Source organism: Gouania willdenowi, chromosome 5, assembly GCF_900634775.1.
Source record: "Gouania willdenowi chromosome 5, fGouWil2.1, whole genome shotgun sequence".
Lineage (NCBI taxonomy): Eukaryota > Metazoa > Chordata > Actinopteri > Blenniiformes > Gobiesocidae > Gouania > Gouania willdenowi.
Genome location: NC_041048.1, coordinates 42,007,394 through 42,014,416, shown reverse-complemented (window position 1 = coordinate 42,014,416; position 7,023 = coordinate 42,007,394). Strand labels below are relative to the sequence as shown.

The window sequence follows — 7,023 nt, the reverse complement described above, 5'->3', positions numbered from 1 at the left end:
CACTTGAAATTTTGAATTTATGTTCTTGACAAGTTGGAGAAAAAATTGACTTGAAACTGAGTTTTCATTTTATTTTTCTCTCTCATAGAGACACATTTTTTGTATACTTTATGTTTCAAATTCAAGATATGTTAATGTCTTATTGTGTGTTAAAGTAATAAAACAAAGCAGTGAGCTTTATAAACAACACATCTACAGTGTGGACTCACCTAGCTTTCTTGGACTGGTCCATCTTACTCAGGATGTTCTTGGCGTGACTTTTCCAAAGCTGCAAAGCTGGAGGTTTTTGGTGGAGGAGATGACTCTTTTCTTTCTTCACCTTCTTCTTTCCTCCTTCTTTCTCTTTGGCATCTTGGGAGCTTTGGGGATCTTGGTGATCTTGGGCGGTTTGGGGGTTGTTTTTGGGGGTTTTGGAGGGTTTGGAGGTTTTTCTTGTATGATTCTCTCTGCTGGGTGACGGGATGTCAGCGTAGGGCACGGTTTCTTCAGGCTCAGAGTGGCTGAACGGAGCGTCCTCCACGGGCTCCTGCTGTCTGGGTTCACTCTTTATTGCTTTAGTTGCACTCTGGAGGGAAAAGCAGAGATTATTAACCCTTTAATATGTTCTTCTGAATTATATTTAATTATATTGTACTTTTCTATGTGTAGCTGAAACGACTTAGACTAAACAACACATTATTCCATTCTAGTGTCAGCCTGATGTTGTAGAGTTTAAACTAAATAACTCAGATTAGTTCATGCGTGATTATATTTATTTTGTTTCTGAATCATTGGAACATTTAAAAATCAAAGATCGGCAACTTTATCACAGCAGGGGCCAGAAAAACAATGGGATTGTCTGATCTGAGGGCCACAAAATCAACATTTATGTCAGCATTTAAAACAATTATCATTCTGTGCATTAAATCAGATAAATGTATGTTTTTGTTGTAATTTGTGTGCCTTAGTTTGTTTTTTGTGTGTATTTTGTTGTCATTTTATATGATTTTCTATACTTTTGTAGTTGTCTTGTGGTTTCTGGAAATTGATTTTGTATTTTAGTTTTGTATTTTAAAAACAGACAAACTTTTTTGTGTCTTGTTTTTAAATTATTTGCCAAAAATGGTGGAAAAGGTGGTGATTTTAAAAACCACAGGAATTGGTTAAAAGTTGCAAATTAGTGTGGACAAAAATGAACAGAAAAAGGAATAAAAATGGTTTAAAGTGTTAATATTGGAAATATTAGTTTAAACTGGTAAATAATGAGCAGGGTTGCTTTAGAGCATCCACTTTGGCCCCACAGGAGAAATTAAAATCATTGCCTAAATGTCCAACTAACAACTAATACACAAAATGAATGAAACTCTATAATATTTCACAGAGCTCACAGTTTTCCCACGCTTATCACATGATGGCAGTGATTTTTTAACTCTCAATTTTGCCAAATTCTTGCCATTTTCCTCAAATTATTCCACAAAATGTCCCTAATTAATGTTCAAATAATCAAGGAAATGTAGTGATATCTGTCACTTCTTTTCTGTGCCTTACATATTTTATACTGTATATCTTTATATGTGGAAGAGGAAACTGGGAAACATTACAGTTGAAATGTGTAATAAATAATGATTAAAATACCTCTGACAGTCTGATCTCTTTGGCCAGATCCTTAATGAGCTGAGATGGTTTCATGTTCTCTGGAAGCTCGTCTTCATGTTCCAGAAGAGCCTGGAAACATTAAACACACATAGCAGCTCTGATACAGTAGAGACGTGTGTGTGTGTGTGTGTGTGTGTGTGTGTGTGTGTGTGTGTGTCCGTACCTGTTTTTTAGTCCAAGCTCTAAAGGCTCCGTTGATGATTTTGGCTCCATTGATCAGGTACGGAGCCGGCTGTTTATTACATTTATGTAAACCTTTGGACACAAACAGGGAAAAAAAAAGAAAAATACTTTCATTTTTTATTAAATTACTTGAAAATATGTTCAACTGACGCACATTATTCTACCCTGTGAACATATTTTAAATTAATTTATTTATAAAAGCAGACAAAACACATTTATTAGCATAAATGAATGTAAACATGCAGGATCATAGAGAACAGCTAATTTTCTAAACTCAGTCTGACCAACACAGCCACAGAAAACACAATAAAACACGGAGTAAAAACATAAACAGGAAGTTGATTTAGTTATACAAGCAGATTTATTAACTCTATACCAGAGGAACATCAACAAATATGACCAAAGCTGAAATGCATCATGTTATTGCACAGTTCTCCATTGTTTAAAGATTTCATTTAGTTTATTGCACATTTCCATATCATTAATATTATAAATAGATCATTTTAACTAATCACAATTAACTCTTAAGTCTTAATTCATTCATCCACAAAGTGAAATATATCATTTAAAAACATGTTTGATAGAAGTAAGAGAAAAGACCTTTTTTGAGAGTAAAATCTAATTAAAAATTATGCTTTTTTTATTACATTTGCTAGTGTGTACTGAGGTACACTTTTAGAAACCCTTTCAAAATAAGATGCACAGAATTTTTTTTTTCTACCACATCTTGAGAAACTCAAACACAAAGTTGTAAAAACATAAATTTAGTCTCAACTTAATAAATGACATGATAACATAACGTAACATAAAATATTTAATTCATTCAGTTTTAAAAACACGGTTTCTGCAAAAGAACCTGATGAGTAATTATAGAATAAATGTTTTGCTTTTCCTCCCTTTCCCTTTTTTTAATTTCATACATTACTGATATGATGAACATTTATAGAGAGGATTCTAGAAGCTAATGCTATACAATATTATATTATATATAATAAAATATTAGTGACTGATTCACTGACCCTTGAATCTCTCCAACAGGTGGCGTCCCACGTACCAACACGCCGTCTCAAAGTTGGGGAATGGGGTGAGAGTTTTGACGTTTAGCCGTTTCTCTATTTCATAGGCTCTGCAAAAACAACAGGAAATATTTAACATGAGCTCACTGTACAACAGTCAATGTCAGATATTGTTTTATTTTTATAAAATACAAATCAACAAAACTAACAAACTTAAAAAAAATGAAAAAAAAATGATGTAATTCTAGATTCTTGTAATTCCATAAATGAGCCTGTAGGTGGCGTGCACGCGCAGACCTCTAAACCATTAAAATAATGAAAAATCATGGTTTAAACCAGTGGTTCTCAAACCAGGGTCCAGGTTTCAAATAAAAGTGCACATATTTAGTTTATTGGGAACACATTAAACACATTGTATGTTAAATACAGATCAGTACATATAATCTTTCATTTCTACTACAAATATTTTAAATAAATCATTCTTGTGGCATTCAGGGACACAAATGGGATTAAATTGTGTTTAATTGACGTAAAGATTATGAGAAAGTCTGTAAAATATTCTCCCTATAACAAGGAAACGGATCCAAAAAGTTTGTGTAAACCACCTAAAAGTTTACTTTGAGTCGTATTTATTTGCAAACACCTGTAAATTTAATCTAAGTTTTAAAAAAGTCCATTGGACACAAAATGAAATTGTTTTGAAGTTTGAAGATCCTTGAGTTAGTGAAATCTGTGACGCTCATTATTTACGTGTTCAAGTCCAAACTAGAGCCAATAAGGGCAAAATATACATTAGAGAAAAATATGTTCAGGCTTGCTACTTTTTAACATATTGTTTTCAGCAGAAATATCAAGTGTGTGTTGCTTAATAAAGCAGAAAAATCCTAGATTTTTAGTTCAGCTAGTTATAAATTAGACAAAGTATGGAAGGCATCAACAACACAAGTGACAGACACTTAAATGTCCTTTGATTGATTTATTTTTGGGTCTTAGGGGAATAATATGTGAAAAATTGCAGTTTTCTTTTTCCTTAAATTTAGAGTTCTTTCAATAACTATTTTTCAACTGAATAATTTGGCAATTTATAGAATGATTCATGTTTTCTCCAGGACCAGTGGACCAATTAGGATGCTCTGAAGTGCTGGATCTGGCCCCCGGGCCATGAGTTTGACACGTGTGTCATTTATTGTTTGGATATTGTCGGTGCCTGATCAACTGTAAGAGGGTCAATGACATCACGCCTCAATATTCTGTTCAATGTTACACCAATTTAACATCTTAAATGTTCCCTGAATGAAAATCTCAATATTAAAGTGGGTCATGTGTGAAACATTAGAAACAGGAAGTGGAAACCTCATCTGCATCTCCACGCTCAGGTTGTGAACAAAGTGTCCAGAGAACGCCAGGCAGTCGACGGGCGTCAGTATTGCATTAATCCACCCTGAGGAGAAGACGTTAATACGTTTAGATAGTTATTTAGTGATTAGACACTGTTGGTGTCCACACACACTGACCTGAAGGGATGAACAGAGTCTGGCCTTGTTTCACGGTGCATTTGTAACATTTGTCCACCTGGTCAGCAAAGAACATCTCACTGTGATTGGACGAGGACCTCCAGCGCTCGTACAGCGACAGGTTAGCGGAGGTGGGTTTGATCAGGAAGAAGATCTTTTCTCCCTGGTAACAAACACACAGAGACACATCAAACCCTCCTGTTATTGATTATCAATTTGACCCCAATCAGTGTTTAGCAATCAAAAAACATTGTTTTTGCTTCATAATTCATGAATTTTACTAATTTAATGAATACAATTGATTAAACATAAAATGATTATGATGATATTTTTTCAGTGTGGTGAACATATTGCACACATTGGTGTTCCTCTGGGGTCAATTTGACCCTAAGCTGTTTTAGTTGTGTAAAACTTGTCTGTGGGTGATTAATGTTGTCATTAAATTTAAAAACATTTGGATGAAAATGATTCCAGATAAATTAATTGTAATGTAAAAGTTTGTCCTGATGGTGGCGCTAGAGAACATTTCACAGTTTTATTATTAAGGGCTAATTTATCAGATTGTCAGAATGACCCCAGGGTTAAATGTGTAAAATGTGATATTTGAGGATAATATGACTTGTTTTTATTTGGTTTGTTTCTGTTGTTTTGTGTATTTTTTTTTTGGCACTTTTCAAGTAATTTTTTGTGTTTTTGTGTAATTCGGTCTGTCATTTTAATAAATTTTTGTAGTAATTTAGTGTAGTTCAAACATTCATCTATGTACTTTTTAAGTCAATTTGTGTGTATTTTGTTGTTATTTTGTATACTTTTGTTTGTTTTTTGCACTTTTCTGTCTATTTGTGCGTTTTTGGAGTTATTTTTTGTATTGAGCGTGATATTCATTCCAACTTCTTGACTTACAGTTCTTTAGGGATGCGTGTGTGTGTGTGTGTGTGTGTGTACCTTCAGTACGTGGTACCACACTGATGCTCCTCCACACTCTATGTGGAAGTCAGTGTAACTGTCTTTAACACAGATCAGACAGTATTTGGTGACTTTAGGTTTCCCCAGCAGGGCGTCGTCAGGCCAGTAGTTTGATACCCACGAGAGCTGCCGCACGATCTGAGGACTCTCCACTATGGTGTTCATCCTGCACACACACACACACACACACACACACAGTGAGCCGTCTGCAGGAACACACACTCATAGAAGCAGCTCAGCGTTACCTGGTGTCAGAGAACTCCAGATTGATGACGTTTAACACTTTCTTTCTGTTGGTGCTGTAGTAAAAATCCACAAACTCTTTGAGCTTCATTTTGCTGTGAGTCTGTCTGGTCACGTCCACCACGTCTACGCCCACGTCAGGACCTTAGGTTGAGGACAGAGGACAGGATGAGACCACACTAACAAACACAACTACCTCATGGTCATGTTTAGTCAACATGTTCTATACAGTATATGTAAAGCTGCTGGAGATAAACACATACATCAATACATCAAAGATCATTTGCTCCAAAAAAAAGATGTAAAAGTTGAAATAGTTTCTCCAAAGTCAGTTTTGATCTCCACCGTAAACACTTTCTCATTGACATTGTGGGAAAAGTTAAGTGCATTGCATTGTGGGATGTCGAGTCCCATAGAAGTGTTTTTACTAGTGGTGGGACTAGATTAAAAATGTATTTAATTAATTAAAGACTTTGTAATTAATTAATCTAAATTAATGTCCAAACAATATTTGACACAAGAAGCAACGTTTTCTAGTTTAAATGTATCTTAATATATGACTAAATCAATGAAAACCATAAATGATCTTAAATAACTAAATAGTGTTTATTATTTTCATCCAAATAGTCACATTAAAGTCCCAGCCTGTGACTTCCCAACACAATTCTGATATTTTCACTAAAAGTGAACCCCAAAATTTATTTTGGGGTTTACACAGAAAGCTTAACATCTATTGTTTGAGCCAATAATCTTATTAGGATTTATTGATCAATGAGGCCCAAGCGTCGTCTTTATCTATTTAGAAAAATATTATCTCCAGCAACTTAAAAAAATCAAATAACTTCTGTAAAATAAACTACCAATCATTCCTCAAGAACAAGTGTGTTTGTGAACTTTAATGAAGCTAAACCATGATTTAGCTGCTCTCTCTCTCTCTCCTATACAGGGCTTGACTGAACACTGGGCTCAGGTGTGAGGGGGCGGGGCTACAACTATCAATCCAGTGAAGACCATCAGCTGAGCTCCTTCCATTCCTGGTTTAACACTGCAGTCACTTGTTGCCTTAATGTGTCCTTATGGGTTTTATGTTGAACATGTTTTGATTACATTAAACTTGTCAGTTTTAGCAGCAGATTAGAGCAAAAAGAATGTTTCAGAAACACGTCTTTATTCCTAAATGTCTGTGAAAGCTTCTCACCAACGTAGTTCTCCACGTCACTGATGTAGAAGGTGGGCACGGGCATGGACATGCCCAGACCCTCCTTCTTCTGCACCAGGATGGGATCGTTGAAGCCGCTGTCCTCCAGGTATTCCAAAGATAGCTGAGAACCACTGAGCTTCACCACGATGTCCTCAGCACTGACAGGAAGTGAATAAAACACACAACTACTCAACAGCTCCCTCTAGTGGACAGTTTCACACATGAAAACTAAAAACTACTGCTTTTGTTTCTATCACTTTAATAT

At 35.2% G+C, this 7,023-nt stretch overlaps 1 pseudogene; it reads right to left on the bottom strand.

The window, feature by feature from the left end:
* LOC114463801 (lysine-specific demethylase phf2-like) overlaps positions 1-7,023 on the bottom strand; it is a 35,146-nt pseudogene that overhangs the window by 3,840 nt on the left and 24,283 nt on the right.